Below are 17,367 nucleotides of genomic sequence, written 5' to 3'. Positions count from 1 at the left end.
TCTCCTGAATATAGAAGGAAGTAGAAAGGAACATGTCTAAGCATGAGTGGTGGTTGGCAACATGGGATGAAAACCAGGTCAGAGCATCTCTGAGTCCAACCCCAGAAAGCAGCAGAGATTACAGTTTTGGGGGCTGCTTCACTGGTTTTGTTCCAGACACATGACTGTCCATTTAGCAGGGACTCTTTAAATTTAAATTTAATTTAATTTAATTATTTTATAATTTAGGGAAAACACTCCCATAATTTACATGACAGTGACTTATTGGCATAATCAAGCTTTTAAAAAAGATTTTATTTATTTATTTGAGAGAGAGCAAGAGTTAAGAGCGAGAGAGATAGAGAGAGCAAGCACGAGTGTGGGGAAAGGGCAGAGGAAGAGGGAGAAGCAGACTCCCCACTGAGCGCAGGGAGCCTGACGTAGGGCTTGATTCCAGGGCCCCAGGATCATGACCTGTGCAGAAGGCAGATGCTCAACTGACTGAGCCATCCAGGCACCCCATCAATCCACCTTTTTGATTTTGGATTCATCTCAGATCATATATCCTATGTAGAAAGAGAAGCAAAATAAATGTTTCCTATTGTAATTGTGGGGGTCTTGTCATTTGTATGATAGCTAACATCTATTGCAAGTGCTTAAATGCCTTCCAGGTTCAGCGGCCAGCACTCTGCAAGTGTGTAAACCTTGTAAGTCTGTCAAGTTGGGTTCTAGTTAGCCCCATTTTACAGATGAAAAGACTGAGTTGTAGAGACATCAAGTACCACCTCCCTATCTACAGCTTGGCTTCAATTGGCTTTTCACAATGTAAATAAATTGTGAGACTCTTGACTCTGGGAAACAAACTGAGGGTTGTGGAAGAGGAGGTGGGGGGATGGGTAACTGGGTGATGGGCAATAAAGAGGGCACGTGATCTGAGGAGCACTGGGTGTTATATGCAACTGATGAATCATTGAACACCACATCAGAGACTAATGATGTACTATATGTTGGCTAATTGAATTTAAATAAAAATAAATAAATAGTGGGCAAGATAAATGCTGACTTTCCAGACTTTGAATCTAAGGCATTTTTGGCATTTGTCTTGAGTAAAAAGCAAGACGGAAGCCATCATCTAACCCAGTCTTCTGGAGTTCAAATGTCCCAGCTTCTAGACTTTTGGCTGCCACAAGCCATTGGGCAGAAGCTTCACCTCCTTCAATTCATTTTCTTCGTCTATTAAAGAGGGGTTAAGAATATTAGGCACCCCTACCTCATAGGATTTTCAGGGTTATTGAGTGAAATAAAATATATAGAAGGTTTTTTTTAACACCATAAAGTGCTTTGCAACATGTAAGCCACTATCTTTGTTAATGGGGAACAGCTTTGTTTTCTTTTTACTTGTGATGCGAATCTGAGGGAAGACCATGATCCTGGCAGAGCACAGTTTGGCCTGGTGTCTGAGTTAAAGGTGTGGAGTAGCTGCTGATTCTCAGGTGCTCCAGGTGGTCTGGGGTGTCAGTGATGGAGACAGAATATTCCATCCTTGCTTCCGTCCAAGGACCAGAACTATGAGCTTCCTTCAGCTTAAATCCAGCTCCAGCCTGGATTTACTGGTTATACTTTTAAAGTAAATACTAGTATTTTATTCCAGAATGTTTTGATGTGAATGTGTGAGTCTTTTGTCAATAGAAAGGTTAATATTCAGGGAATGTTACATATTTTTATTATTTTTCCCCCACCAGATGATCTCAAGATTCTGTACAATTAAAAAAAATAGTTTTAAAAAAGCATACTGTACTTAACTCTATTTATAAAAGGGGACCCAAACAAGTCTGCTTGTCCTAAATCTGCCTAACAACTTGAGCAATAAATATTTCTGTATTTGTTTTTGGAGTCCATGTGAGCAGTCAGACATGTTTGATTTAGGCTTAGTTCCCTCGGAGCAGATGCATTTCCTTTTCCTCTTACCACTATCATGTTTTTCCAAGAACACGGACTCCCTCCCTCAAGGCCTCCCAGTCCTTAGGACTAAATGTCTACTTGGCTGGGAAGTGTCATGTTCCATCTTAACAAAATAGATGGGAAAGTCTGGGGTTGTGAGGAAAGACAGATTTTTGCCTTGCCTAGTGTTTTTCCATGCATGCATTCATTCATTCATTCATTCACTCAGTGATCCAGTCATTCAAGAAATTTACATTCAGCTTGTAGCTATGGGTCATCTGTGAATGAGACAGGCAGGGCCTCTGCTAACAGGGGTCTTATATTCCAGTGGAAGGGAGATCGTGAAGCAGACCATCGCTTTCTCATTTATTCCTTTATTAGGGGACATTTGCCCTTTTGGTGGACACAGCTCCACGGAAAGAAATGGAGAACCCAGGGAAATATTTGCTGGAGGACTTACATCCTGGGAGGATCCTGTCCTGTTTGGAGGGTTATTTTATGGATAGAGTTCAAAAGAGCTGTAGCTATTTCATGGGGAGAAGAGTAAGTAAGCCAAACTGCCTTGAATCTGGACAAGAGGAGTGGATGTGGTAAGAGCCTGCACTTTTTTGTTCAGAATCAAGTAAGAATGAATTGAGCTATGGTTTCAGAGAGAATATCTAGAAACTGTGCAAATCTTAGACCTCATCCAGGGGGTGTTGGGTATTCCGCTGCAGAGACGTGGCCTGGATTTGGGGGAGAGCGCTGTGAGGTTGAGGAGTGGGGTCCCGAGCTCTGGGCTTCTCGGGCTGGGTGAGCTGCCCGTCCCCACAGCTCTGCCATCAGAATGTATGTAACCAGGCAACTTGAGTTTCAGAGGGTTGCAACGCTCATTTCCTTTAAAATTCACCGCAGCTGGATCTTGCACTGTGTCTTTCTTAGAAGTATTTGATTTTTTTCACAACATTTTCCATTTTTATCTGTTATGATCTATCTCTTCCTGTCATAGCCAGAAATGTGATACCAGGATTAGGCAACTCTCCCGTCTCTTTCTCTCGGGTAAAGTCTGAAACAGAATAACCCCACCCCATCTGTTATCTGTCCCACCTTTTCTTGCTCAGTTCTACCATCTCTTTCTCATGGTCGTGGGGGCAAAAAAATAATCCATTTACTCTTAAAATTCATGTATTTATCTAAAGTCTCCTTTGCGGTGCACTAATTCCTGTTGGTTTTTATGGGGTGATAAACCATACACACATCACAAGGCAATCTTGGCTTTCATTCCTGGCTAATTAGGTTGGGTATTTTGTAATTTTGTTTTGGAGGGGGGTACAGTTACCAGTTTTGTTTATACTAAAGTTCTGCTTATTCTAGTAACATTGATTTCCTGTTTAAAGTAGTAAACAAAAGAAAACAAAAAAGTAATGAATTTAGATTTTATTTTTAGGAGCCTGAAAAGTATAAGGGATTGTATCAGGAGGGTGAGAAATCAGACCGAAGGGAGATGTTTAATGAAGCTACGTAGGACAGGACAGCAGGGGCACCACGGCCTGTGTTCTAGAGAAGAAAGACCTGCATGGGGTACTTCCCTTTCAGAAAGCAACAAACAAGACCAGTGCTTTGGGAAGTGTGCCTTTAGGATAGTACAGCTATTTCACATCCGTGATGCTAATATGGTGACTAAGATCGAGAACGCAGCTACTCATCACATGTCACTTAAATCACTGAGCCGCCCAGCTTCCTCAGAGCTTGGGAAACACTCTTCATTTCAGAACTAAAAACCACTGAAAACAAGCCTTGCCTGGATGTGAAAAGCCAATCCTTGGCATTCACATTGACCCCCCTGGCATCTGTAGCTGGTTCTAGGGCTTTGTAGTGTGTAGAGGAGGTTTCTGAGCTACAAATACACTAGACGGTTTTTTGATCACGAGCTACTCAGAGCAATGAAGTGAAGCAGAGATCTTGTTCCACTTTAGCATGTTCTGTGCTGTGAATCGGCATTAGAAGTTAATAAACTATTAAATTAATCCATTCGTGAATAAATATAATAACATTTCTGGAAGTTTCCAAAAGGAAATTATTTTAGGGACACAATGTAGAAATAAATCTCTCCTTATGTTGCATTTTATTCCTTTCAGTTATGTTCCTCATGTTTAACTCAGATACTTGCTAGAATAAATACATTGTGTCAAGCTTCCATTCACTGCACCATTCTTTATAATAAATATTTCAGGAAAAACAATCCTAATTTGCATTGGATAACAGACTTGAATTTATAGATGTGAATACTGATTTACTAGGCAAACCGTTATATTTGGGTTGTTTCTTTTTGAAAGCCTCGAAGTAGAATAGTAAAAAAAAAAAAAAAAATTACATTGGCTGGAAGTCTTGCATTGGAGTCATGAAATAGAATATTGGAAAGCAGAAACTACTGTGGTTAATTTCTTCTGCATGAACTTAAAAGTTTCAGGTTTTTTTTTTCCCTCTGTAATTCTAAGACTTATCATGGTAAAACAACAGTGCTGAAGGAGAGTTTGGTTAAACAGAGATTATCCTGCATTCTGAGATCTTTTACATTTTCAGGGAGCCTGGCCATCCTGTAGCTCTTATGGGAAATAGAGACATGAACTTTTGAGGAGATAGCTATCCTGACCCAGAGAGGAGGCCCAGGGTCCTCTTGTGAATCTAAAGACTGGCTAGGTTTGTTGAAGAAGAAGTCTGGGGGCGCCTGGGTGGCTCCGTCACTTAAGCGTCTGGCTCTTGATTTCGGCTCAGGTCATGATCTCAGATCACGAGATTGAGCCCCGAGTTGGGCTCTATGCTCAGTGGGGAGTCTGCTGGGATTCTCTCTCCCTCTCTCCCTCTTTCTCTACCCCCACCCCCCCACTCACATGCTCTCTCTCTCAAATAAATAAATAAATAAATCTTAAAAAAAAAAAAAAAGAAGTAAAAAGTCCGTTTTAACCACCTGCACAGCTTCAGAAGTTGTGAAATGCAAGAGCCTGTGAACACTGACTTCCCATCCTGGTTTCTAGGAAATGTTTTTGACTCATCAGAAGAAGACTTCATGATCTCAGCCTAAGTCTCTTCTACTTTCTCTTTCCCAACCGCCTTCTCCCCCTAACAAATTCCACAGGGGCCTAGAGCTAGACTACTCTGCTCTAAGTATCTTTAAACGAGCTCTGAATTACATCCTTGAAAGCTGTTCAGAGAGTGGATCTTATGTGTTATCACCACACAGCAAAAACGGTAGTTGTGTGAGGGAATGGGGTGTTAACCAACCTGATTTTGGTTTCACAATAGATAGGTGCATCAAATTATCATATGTGTTCTATGTCAATAACATCTCACTAAAGCTTAGAAAAAAATAAATGACTTCTCTTGTAGTATTTCTCTTTCTTCCACCATATGCACCTTGGATGTTGTCTGGATGTGTAAAGCTTCCAAGTACATCCCCAGGTGAAAGGATTTGGGGCTTTCTGACTTTCCTTCTTCATCTGTGAGGGCAACGAACTGAAACAGCCATGATAGGTGGTGATTATTGGCTTGTCTTACTGCATGTTGGCCCCAAAGTATTTAACAACAATTGGGATGCAGAGAAAACATTGCCTCTCTGTGGGTAAATCTATTTGCTCATTCATTTTCCGGGACATTCAGCCTTATGTGTGTCCGCTACATAGCTAAGTGGGGCCTGAGGGGCGGGGAAGGAATGAGAGAGTTTCAAGGGTGGGCTGAGGTAAGCAAGTTTGGAGTCATTTACTTTATCAGGGTTGTGTAGTTTCTCAATTCTGTTCACATGGTGGGTGGAGGACCCATAGGAAAGAAGAATGTTTATGTTAGAAAATTAACCAGTTGGGTATTTTTTCCTCAATGTTCTACTTCTGTGTTAAGATGGTGTGCATGCTTGTATGTGTGTCTATATGTGGGTGTGTAAGAGAGACACACACACACAGACACAGAGCCGAAGAATGGAGGAGAGAGAGGGTAGGAGACACAGAGAGGAAGACAAACAGAGACAGAAGAAGGAACCCTTGTTTCATTTCAGGGAAAGAAATCGCTCTCAAATTTGTAGCAAAGACTATGGTTAATTAATCGATTCAGGTTTAAAAAGTGCAAGGAGGACAGAGTCTTAGTTCAGACACTGCACATGTGCTCACGCCCTAGGGAGAGGGGGACATGGATGTCACTTAGTGTGGCCAGTGGACAGATGGAACTAACAATCAGTGAGAGCCGTTTCTTACTTAGTGATGTGCAAAAAGACTATTATGATTGTCCACGGAACTGGCGGGGGCATCAATGCTCTGTGAACGTTCTCTTCTTCCGGTGATGGTGATTAATATTTATCGAGCACGTGTTACATACCTGATACTAGGCACTTGATATCAGTTGACTCATTTAAACCTCATAGCATCCTTAGCAGTTTCCAGGTCCTTCCTCCCCAGTTCCTGTACTGGAATTTTCTTTGATTTAAAGATGAAGAAACAGAAGCCTGACAGTAGTCAGCTGGGGGTTTGGGGGAGGAGCTGAACCAGGACCCCAAGCAGTCAGGCTCCCAGGCTGAGCTCCTGTTACCGAGCTATCCTGCCATGAGCTCTGAGGTCTTATCTTGATTTTGCTAATTGTAGGAAGAGGGGACTTTTATTGTCCTTGGTGATCGTTTTTTTTTTTTTTTGCACTATAACATGACTTGTGTCCTAAAAGAAGTCATACTGAGAGTACTCCAGGTAACCGTGACAAGAACTTGTGGCCATTTAAAGATACAAGCTGCTCATGTCTGTAGTAAGTAACAAGTAGAAAATTTTATTTGCTATTTTAGGTCACTTCTCTAAGTCACAAGAGAGGAGTGGCACCAAACTTCTTCTCGTGGGTAGTGTTTGAGATAGAAAGACGGCGTTCAAAAGCAAAGGAGAGCTTTGTGGCATTAATGTTTTTTTCTTTTTTTTTAAGATTATTTAGAGTGTGCATGTGAGTGGGGGGAGGCGCAGAGGGAGAGGGACTTTCAGGCCCACTCTGCGCTCAGCCCAGAGCCGGAGGCGGGTCTTTATCTCATGACTTTGAGATCATGACATGAGCTGAAATGAGTCAGACTCTTAACCCACAGGTGCCAGGCAGGCACCCCTCAAGCTCGACTTTTCTGAATTCACTACCACACCCAGGACCTGGAGAGGGGACGAGAAGGAACTTGGCAGCTCACTGTACCCTGGGCATCCTGAGATCTATTTTTTTTTTCCCCCTCTTCTCTCTGCCCTGAATGGGAGTCCTGTTGAGAGCAGAAATCTGTAAGCCATCCCTGATGTTATCCCTGCAGCCTGGCCCACATCTTTATAGATCTGAGTGGCTTCAAGAGCATACGACACAGTTCTTCAGGATATGCGAAGTATGTTCAGAGAAACACCTGGCACTTGGGTCAGGTGGGGGTCAGACATCTGAAATGCAGGGTCCTAGGCCTTTCCCTGCCCGCCAAATCAGCACAGCAGAGGAATAGGCTCTCGGAGCATTGGCTCTAAATCAAGCACCTCAAAGGATCCTTTGTACAAGACACCTTGCAAAGCATCCTTTGACAAGTTTGCTTGTTCAGAGGCACAAACTTCTTGGAGAACAATTATTAAATGTGTTTCTGCTCAAGGACCATTGTGGCGGGGTCAATACCGGGGCCACGTGCATTGGGTAACTCTCTGCTCTTGTCCTGAGTAGAGTGCAAGCCTATCAAATGAAATTCATACGTGTGTAAAATAAAGCGATGCACAAGACTCAAACACCAGGCAGATGCTCTCATTGCCCTTCTCCAGTTGTACCTCAAAACTCTTGGAGGTGGGATTTTTGAAACAGTTTTTCCCTAGTCAAATAAATTGTCCTTTTGTTCTTTTACGAGAATTTGACTCATATACACGTATTTAAAGCCTTTTGAAATAGTCTTTATTGTAAATCTGAGGTTTCCAAACTTTTAAAGAGATCACAATGTTTACAAAACTTAAATATTTGTAATTCCTCGCAGACCATATGGCAACTTTTGATAGTGTGAACTAAAGCAGCACTGACTTTGTGGAAAATTTCCACCGGGATTGATAATAGTTATCTCGCATGGGGACGGAGTGATTAAAAACGTAAATGGAAGTGTTGTTTATTTTATTTATTTGGAAGAAAGAAACATAGCCTTCCTAAATGGCTGGTATTTTAATGAAAAGAATAGGTATTTTGAGACTTAAAAAAAACTAAAAACATGTATTTTGGAGATATTCACAGAATGAGAGATTTTCTTTGACACTGCAGGGTAAATGAAAATAGCAGTAACAGTGATGTTTTGGTTTCCCTTTCTTTGATTTGGTGTTTTTTATTTTTTAATTTTTTTTAGAGAGGGTGGGGGGGAACAGAGGAAGAGAGAGAATCTTAAGCAGGCTCCATACGGTGCGGAGCCTGACACAGGGCTCGGTATCACGACCCTGAGATCATGACCTGAGCCGAAACCAAGAGTTGGATGCTTAACTGACTGAGCCACCCAGGTGTCCCTGATTTGGTGTTTTAAGGGCCATCCCTGATCAATCATTCCTGTGACACGAGGACCAATAGTTTCAAACACAGTCACGTGTGATGGTTACACTAGAGAAAAGGTACATAGAAACCACCATTGCTCAAAGCGAGAGTTACCTAACACAGCATGGGATGTCCTTATGGTACAAATATATTCATTGTTGATCTACAATTAACATTTAACTGGCCATACTTTATATTCTCATTTCTTATTTGCTAAATCTGTCAACCCTACTCACTAGAAAAAGGAAAGAGTAGCATTTTAAGAAAACCAGGGGTTTGAAGATGCTCATGTCCCCTTGTGATTACTCACATCACCTTCCCTGCTCACTGAGGTGTTCTGGGTTGCCCCCCTCCACTGTCACATGCTGCTTGTTGTCCCTGCTGTTCCTGGGAGCATGGCTTACTCAGGCTCTCCAGCTTGTCAGTGGCTGGGGATTGGCCCTTCAGAAAAAAACCAGGATTACAGCACTTATAAGCGAGTCTGTTTCTCCAGGGTCAAGTCCCCAGCTCAGGGTTCCCGCCTCTCTCCACCGTAAGAGCTTTTGCACACATAGGCTCATGGCAGACACCAGGCTGTGTATCCTTCCTCACACACACCAGCAGATGCACACACTCATCCCTCCGTCCAGGTTCAGGGATAACGTATTTATCTACCACATTATTGATGAGATGCAGGGCTAATACACTTTTCCTATATTGTCTCACTTAATCCTACATCAGTTTTTTGAGGACAATACCATTTTCTCTCTATTTTTTGCATGAGACGGTTAAGGCTTAGTATGGGTGAGTAGTAACGTGCCCAAAGTTCATACAGATTCACAGAGAACATCTACTTAGCCCAAGCTCCTACCTCTTCACCCTCCTCCATTCTCCCCACTTGTCCTCCCCATTGTGTATCTCATGTCCGTCACAAAGGGCTCATAAGGATTTACTATGAGATGAAGGGACATGCTGGATTCTGGGGTCATGCTGTTTCGGTGAGCTGTCTTATCAGGGAGCAAGTTACTGAATCTCTCTGAGACTCAGTTTTCTGATCTTTAAAATCGGGAGGCCCACATTGACTGTATAGGTTTGTTGGGTTGTGAGAGGAAGAAAGATCCAAAGGAAGAATAGAAAACAAAACAAAACATAGAAGAAGGGGCAGAGGTTAATTGTCCTAGGGACTTGGGGTGAGGTGGTGTTAAACCCAAGCCTGATTTTTCTGCGTGAGTTTCCTTGGAGGCCCAGGCAATGAAGCTGGGTGCGAGGTGTACTGAGCTCTCAGGGGAAAATGCATGGCTCTTGCGGAAGTTGTGTGTGCAAAAGCCCCTGAGGCTCTTAATTCACCATGGGAAGAGGAAGGCCAAGGCTCAGTATTCCTGAGAATTACTTGAAATGCTGGTTCATGACTAAGCAATATTTATGTTCTTCGTAGGATATACAGTTTCTTTTCTGGGCTTCCCTTGGGGAAAAACAGTCCCCATCAGTTACTTTACATTTTTTTTCCTGAAAAACCAAACCAAACCAAACCATGTGAAGCAGTACTTAAAGGCAGAGATTTCTGGACTCAAGCAAAATGTCCAATTATTACAGTTCTCTGAGCAACCTTGGGTGGATCATGCCATCTCTCTGGGCCTTTCCCATCTGTACAGAAAATGGATTAACTAAGGAATTCCATGAACCTATGCTGAGCATCTGCCTATGCCTCGTCTGGGACAGCTGAGCCTGTCTCATTACAGGGGGATGGAGAAGGTAAGTGTGGGGACAGGGATCATAGAACCCAGTCTACATTAATAGTGTTTATCAGACATAGAGGTCCAGGCAGTGGAAGAGAGTATGATGGGGGCTGGACATCCAGGAAACAGGACCAGACATATCACAGGAAGCTTCCAGGAGGAGGTGACATTTAGGGGCAATTTACATAAAGTGAAGGAACCATTCAGGAGAGTGGGCAAGACTCACATCACAGGTGGCCCTTTAGAGAGTCATCTGAACAGAATGCTAGGGAAGGAAGTCGAGGCAGGGAAGAATTTGAATTTTGATAGAAAATGTGGAAGCAACAAGAAGATGCCTCTGTGAGGTCCTTGTCTTCAGCTTACAAACACCTTTGGACTTCTCCATATTCTATGTGTATTACAATGCAGCGTGTGTGTGTGTGTGTGTGTGTGTGTGTGGTACTTTTTTAGGAGGTGGTCAGTCAGGTGTGGCCTCAAGAGGAGACAGAGGAGAGGCTCAGGAAGACACAACTCAGGAACAAACAAACTACAACATGAGGCTCAGTTTGTTATAGTCACAGGTCTTTGGGGCGGGAGGCAGGGCACGCCATGCAGGGCCATGTGAGGAAGACACCAGGGTGATCTGGAGGCAGGAGACAAGAGGGTCAGGGGCAGTGCTTAGGCCACCTGGGGTTTCCTCAGGAAAAGCAAAGCAGGGCAGGGACAGCAGCTTAGCATTGGCTGGTTTGAGTAATTTCCTCAGGCTTTGGGGGTTGGGAGTGGTGCCCAGTGATTAAGGCAGAGGAACATTGTCTCCTAGGGTGGGATGACCAGAGAGAAGCCCTGTGGCTCTGGACAGGTTACTTTGCATATCAGAGACCTGTTCCTGGCTGGGCCCTTTGCTATCCCTAAGAATTGGAGCCAGAAAAGCTTGGTATTTTTTTTTTTAAGATTTTATTTATTTATTTGACGGAGAGAGAGAGCACAAGCAGGGGGAGGAGCAGAGGGAGAGGGAGAAGCAGACTCCCCGCTGAGCAGGGAGCCCAATGTGGGGCCCGATCCCAGGACTTCGAGATCAGGACGCAGATGCTTAACTGACTGAGCCACCCAGGTGCCCGAAAGGTTTGGTATTTTTTTAGAATATCAGAACAACATAATATACAGAAAATTAAAAAAAAAAAGTTTACAATGCAATGTATATCCACAGCCTTAACTACACGTCAGGTGCATGGAAGAGGTACCTAGGACCTAGGGTTTCCTGCATCAGGGAAGAGCCTCTTATGACTAGTGTTGGGGGGTAAACAGAGGCTGGCTACATCTGTGTCCCCTGCCAACCCTGCCAGACCCACCAGCAGAGGGCTCAGGGAGCTAGAACCTGCTGGCTCCAGTGGTCCAGGGCTCCGGGCTTTGTGACATAGACCAGCAAGGGAAAATGCACCTTGCACCACAGAACAGGGTGGGCATCAAAGGATTTTGGTGTCGTCTAGTCAGAGGAGTGACCATTTTCAGGGGATATTAGAGAACAAATAACGCACATCAGTGGGGCTGATATGAGAGAGAAGGCAGGACAGGTGTAGAGGGTGGGAGGAGAAGCACGGGGAGCCCAGTGAAGGAGCAGGGCTGACTGGGCTTGGCTGCACAAACACCAAGGGAGGAGCAGTTTGAAATGGAATCAAGGCTCGAGAGTCTGGGAAGAGTTGGAAACAGGAACGCAAAAGATACTTTCTCAGATGGACACCGTTGTCCCCCTTTCCCGTGGCTTGGCTTTCCTTGGTTCAGTTACTCCTGCCTGGGAGCAGATGACCCTCCTTCTGACATATCTCAGAAGGTCAGTAGTAGCTGGAGCTAGGTCACTGTGCCCACGTCACCCACCTCCTTCATCTCGTCACGTGGGCATTTTATCCTGCCCTGTCAGTGCAGGAAGGGTGAGGACAGTGCCGTGAGATGTTTTGAGAGTGACAATACTCACAGCACTTTGAGTATAGAATATTGTCAAAATTGTCCTATCTTATTATTAGTGATTGTTGTTCATCTTTTCTTGCATAATTTGTAAATTAATTAAACTTTATCACAGACAGGTGCATAGAGGAGAAAAAACATAGTATGGGTGTGGGTGCGGTACTCTCTGAAGTTTCAAGGGGCCCCTGGGTGGCTCAGTCGGTTAAGCGTCTGCCTTCGGTTCAGGTCATGATCCCAGGGTCCTGGGATCGAGCCCCGCATTGGGCTCCCTGCTCAGTGGGGAGCCTGCTTCTCTGTCTCCCTCTGCTGCTCCCTCTGCTTGTTCTCTCTCTCCTTTCTCTCTCTCTCTCTCTCTCTGACAAATAAATAAATAAATAGATCTTTAAAAAAAATGAAGTTTCAGGCACCCACTGGGGGTCTTGGAAAATGCCTGGAAGAGAAGGGGGACTCCTGTAGCCAGAGTCAGTCCCCCTCTGCCCACGTGGCCCACTCACCTTCCTGGTGCTTTCTGTGCGTGTGGTGACCTGGCGCGTGACCTGCGGCAGAAATGGGTACTTTTCTTGGGTTTTTGCTGTGTTTGCTGCAGCAGGCTTGACTTCATGGTGTGCTCTGGGCACAGAGGAGGTGGGGGCAGACTGCAGAAGGGCTTTCATGAGACAGGGGCTTACCCGAAGCGCACCCCAGCTTTATGCATTTGCAAAAGTCTGCATAGAATACTTGATAGTTAAGAGTTTAGGACAAGTGGTTCCCCTGTGGCATCGTACAGAATACCCCTTTTGATGTGTCCTCGCTAGCGGGATAGAAGTTAAAATGCTAACCATGGGGGAAAGAACAGCAAAAACAACCAAACTGACATTGAGACCAAGGGAATGAGTCACTTGTCATAGTTCTGGTGTTCCTGCTCTATTTTAAATTGAATTCCCCATCGTGTGATAAAAATACCAAACTATTGATATGAAGAGGGTGCAGTTAATTCAAATTAACTGCGACTGACATGATTATTCATGGGAATCCAAGTAATATGGCACAGTGATTTGTCACAGGCCTTGCTGATGAATTTATCATTTCCCTAGTCTCAATGACCTTTACGTTGGGATTTTCTTTTCAGTTGGGTTTATTTTTCTTTCATCTGTGAAAAGTGTGGTTTCAGTGCAGTTTTGAAGTTATGCCTTATATAGATACTCCTGTGATCCTGGTCTTATCAACGGCACCTGTAGTCATTAGCATCCCCTCCCCTCATCAGCACCACACCTGGTCCCTGCAACCAGCTCTCCTGAATTGAACTACCCTGACCACCTCGTGGGTGCATTTGCCTATGTTTTCTGTACTTACATGATGTACTTCATGTACTTACATGATGCAAATATGAAATGATAGGGTCTGTCTATAGAGGAGGGTACACCTTTGCTAAGGAATTATCTGGTGCCCTGCAGGATGCTGAGCAGCCTTCCTGGCCTCCACCCACTAGATGCCAGCAGCATCCTTTCCTCAATGGTGACAACCAAAAAAAATATCTCCAGACATTGCCCTGTGTCCCATAGCAGGTGGAAATCACTCCTGCTTGGAAACCGCGGATACAGAAGCTTAGTTTTACAACTGATTTTTTTTCACACAACTAGCCATTTTGTACACTTTTCCACCTCGTGCTTTTCGTAATCAAAAGTCACTTAGATATTTCTTCCAAGTCATCTGGTATAATGCTATTGGATTATTTCTAACGATTGCTTACCATCCTGGGGGGTGGATACAGCACTGTCCCCTAGCCCGACTCCACCGGTCTTTTATCAGTGGGTATGAACCTGCTTCCCAGTTCTTGGCTCCTAAAAGTGCCGCAGTGAGCACCACTGTGCTTTTATAGATTCCCAGAAATGGAATTATGGCATATGCATTTTTAATTGTAATAGATATTGCCAGATTGCCTGATGATGGCATTTGGAGAAAACTTCAAAAATTATAAATTGTAGGAGACTGATATTATTCTCAAACCGGATGAATGAGTCCAGATGAAAGTGATTATTTAAGTGATTTTTCGTAACGTGAAAAGAAATATGAGTAAATTGGAAAATTGGCCTTTTTCTTGTTTTAAAAGTTACAACTCTTTTTTTTAGGAGGAAGTTTAATTTTTTTTTCACTTCAATCATGGGATCTTTCAAAATGTCTTGCTTGTCAAGGTTTTTGGATGAAGACATCAATTAAAATGAACAATTGTGAAAGAAAGCTTGTATGCCTGGAGTGTGACTCTTTCTGCAACCAATGTAACCCAAGTTAAATATTTCAAGGCCAGAAATGAAAATGGCAGAGGGGGGACTAGGTAAAATTGTCTTAAGAAATAGAATAATATAATATACTAGAAGTTTCTTTAGCATTCATGGTTACCTGAAACTCTGAAACTAGCCTCATTAATCAATCAGCCCTGTCTGAACAATATATCAATATTCAATGACTGATGAAAATAGTTCTCTGTTTGATAGTTTGGATGTTTTAATATACTCCTTTCTTCCTTAGTCAACAGGTCAGGAAAGCCTTTAATAAAGCAACATTGTTTTTCATTTGTTTCACTTTTCCCCCTTTACAGAGTTACCTGGTGAAAGAAAAAAGCTAACCCTGGCTTCTGAACTCCAAGATCTCATTGTCCAGGGGTAAGGAAATTAAGATGTTTCTTTTAAAATACTTGATTCACTCTTTCTGATGGGTAGTGGTTCTGCAGACAGATACTGTCTTCTGGAAGTGGACGCTGCTGGGTCCTTCTCAATATTTGCAGTGTATGCGGAAGACAGAATAGTATCTATTTAAAATTAATCAAAGCGTTTCTCTTCTCTTTGTTAAGTTTACTTAAAAAAATAGACAACTATTGAAGGGCATCTTGGCTCTTTCCACAGTTTGGCTATTGTGGACATTGCTGCTATGAACATTGGGGTGCATATGGCCATTCTTTTCATTACATCTGTGTCTTTGGGGTAAATACCCAGGAGTGCAATTGCTGGGTCATAGGGTAACTCTATTTTTAATTTTTTGAGGAACGGAACGTGGAGCACCACATCAAAAACTAATGAGGTATTGTATGGTGACTAACGTAACATAATAAAATAAAATGAAAAAAAAAATAGACAACTAATGCATATATGTTGAAAACTTCCTTTTGTGTTGTGCTTCTCAGTTACAATGTATCAAGGAGTGTTGGATCTGGAGCTTGGAGTCTGCCCTGAGTCTTGGGCTTTTCCTTGAAGACTTGATCTCATAGGAAGGTCTTATTCTGTCAGTTTTGCTCCTGTGGTGTACTTGGACTTCCCTAATTCCTGTTTTCTTTTAGATTGTTTCTCCTAATAAGTAAGGCTCGATTTTTGTCACTCTCATTTTTTTGATCTGTGCCAACTTACGATGGAATAATTGCACTGTTGTATTTTTGTGTGATCCTAAGCATGACATTTGCAAATAGTTCCAACTGAAAAAGATAAGTTATGCCACAAAATTATGGAATATTTAGAGAAAAAGACATTTAAAAAACTATTCTCCAATTATTTATAAGTAACAGCTGTTATTGTCTTGCTATCAATTTCATATGCTTTCTTTTCATATTACACATTCAATTTGAAATTCTGACTTTAAATAACTTATCCTTTATTAGTGTAATACATGCAAAGTTGAAAAAGCACTCAAACGATTAAATGAAATGTATGTATCTCTTCCTTTGTCCATTGGCCCATGACAACTATTTCCCTTCCAAGGAGACATCTGGTGTTTCTGGCTTTCTAATTTACTGGGCCTTTTAAATTATTTGCATTGTTTATAATCTGTTTCTATATTAAGCAGCGATTTGTTGATCCTCCTTATGCGTGTGATGTTTCTCACGTGGGTGAGTATTTGGATTGATTGAAAAAGGCTACTATTGAATATCTAAAGCAAGACCTGACTTTATAGCTTGTTACACAGCGGGAAAGAAGGGATGTAGGGCACATTCTATCAAAAGAAAGCACAGCTGATCTAATACAGGGTGGGGAAGCACTGAGTCCGGAGACTGACAGACTTTTTGGAGCAGGAGTGTTGAGAGATAGGTGACCCTTAGCTGCAGAATGTTGGCAGTTTGGGTAAGCCTGTTGCTTATGGCTGGCTTTAAGAAGTGCAGTGATGAAATCTGATTTTCACTGATTGATTGGGATGGCTCTGAAAAAGGCTGGAGTGGTGACTTGTTTGTGCCTTGGGGCTAGGCCAAAGAACAGTCATCGTTTTTCTTTCTTTACTTTGGAGTACAGGAACTTTAAATTCTCTCTGCATGAGAATTGCATGGGGACTGAATTGCTGGGTCAAACAGTATGTGCGTCCTATATTTTGATTGACTTTCATAGAGGTTTGTCAATTTACACTCCAATTAGCAATGGATGGCAGAGTTCATTTTCCCACAACATAGCGTGTCATCACGTTTTTGACCTTTGCTAACCTGATGGGTGAAATTCGATATTTTCTTGAAGTCTTGACTTGTCTGTTTCTTAGTATAAGGGAAGTTGAGAAACTTTACACATGATTAAAAGTCATTCTATTTTATTTTCTATAAATTTTCACCAGCCTCTACCTATTTTCAATGAAGTTTTTTATACTGATTTTTAAAAAACTCTTTATATATTAATTAGTTCTTTACATTAAGAGTTGTAAATATTTTCCCTATGTGTTCTTTGTATTTTGATTTTGTTCATGATGTTTATTTGGAGGAAAGGGCATGTAAAAACATGCCTTTACATAGCTGTATTGACCAATTTTTTTTATTGTATTTTAGGTTTCATATCATAGTTGGAAAGACTTTCCATTTTGAGACTGTAGTATTTTTCTGTGCTTTCTCCTAATGCTTTTATGATTTAATTTTCCTTCATTCTTCTGTACTTTATATTGGTGTAAGTATGAGGGAGTAATTTACTTTTTCAGGGAGCTACTTAGTTGCCCCAACCCTATTTGTTGGATAATACATTATTTCCCCACTAATTTGAATGATCATCTTTGCTCAAACTAAATTTTCATCAATATGTTGATGTATTTCTGACTTTCATCCTTTGATCCATGTGTTGTCTTTTCCATGATGTTAACATGATGCCACCTGAATTTTTCTGTTATTTGGGCTTCTTGCTTATCATGGTAATATTTAAATTAAGTGAACATTCTATAATTACTCAATGACTCTCCTTCTTGCTGCCCTCCATTTAACATTGTGGGAATTTAGTTTACAAATCAACAAACTGATCTCCAAAACTTTACCTCTGTTTATTCCATAAACAACCACTTCTGAGGGCTCTTCTCT

The sequence above is a fragment of the Leptonychotes weddellii genome, chromosome 1 (genome assembly GCF_054177405.1).
Source record: "Leptonychotes weddellii isolate Sample4059 chromosome 1, ASM5417740v2, whole genome shotgun sequence".
NCBI lineage: Eukaryota > Metazoa > Chordata > Mammalia > Carnivora > Phocidae > Leptonychotes > Leptonychotes weddellii.
This window is presented reverse-complemented; position numbering follows the sequence as displayed.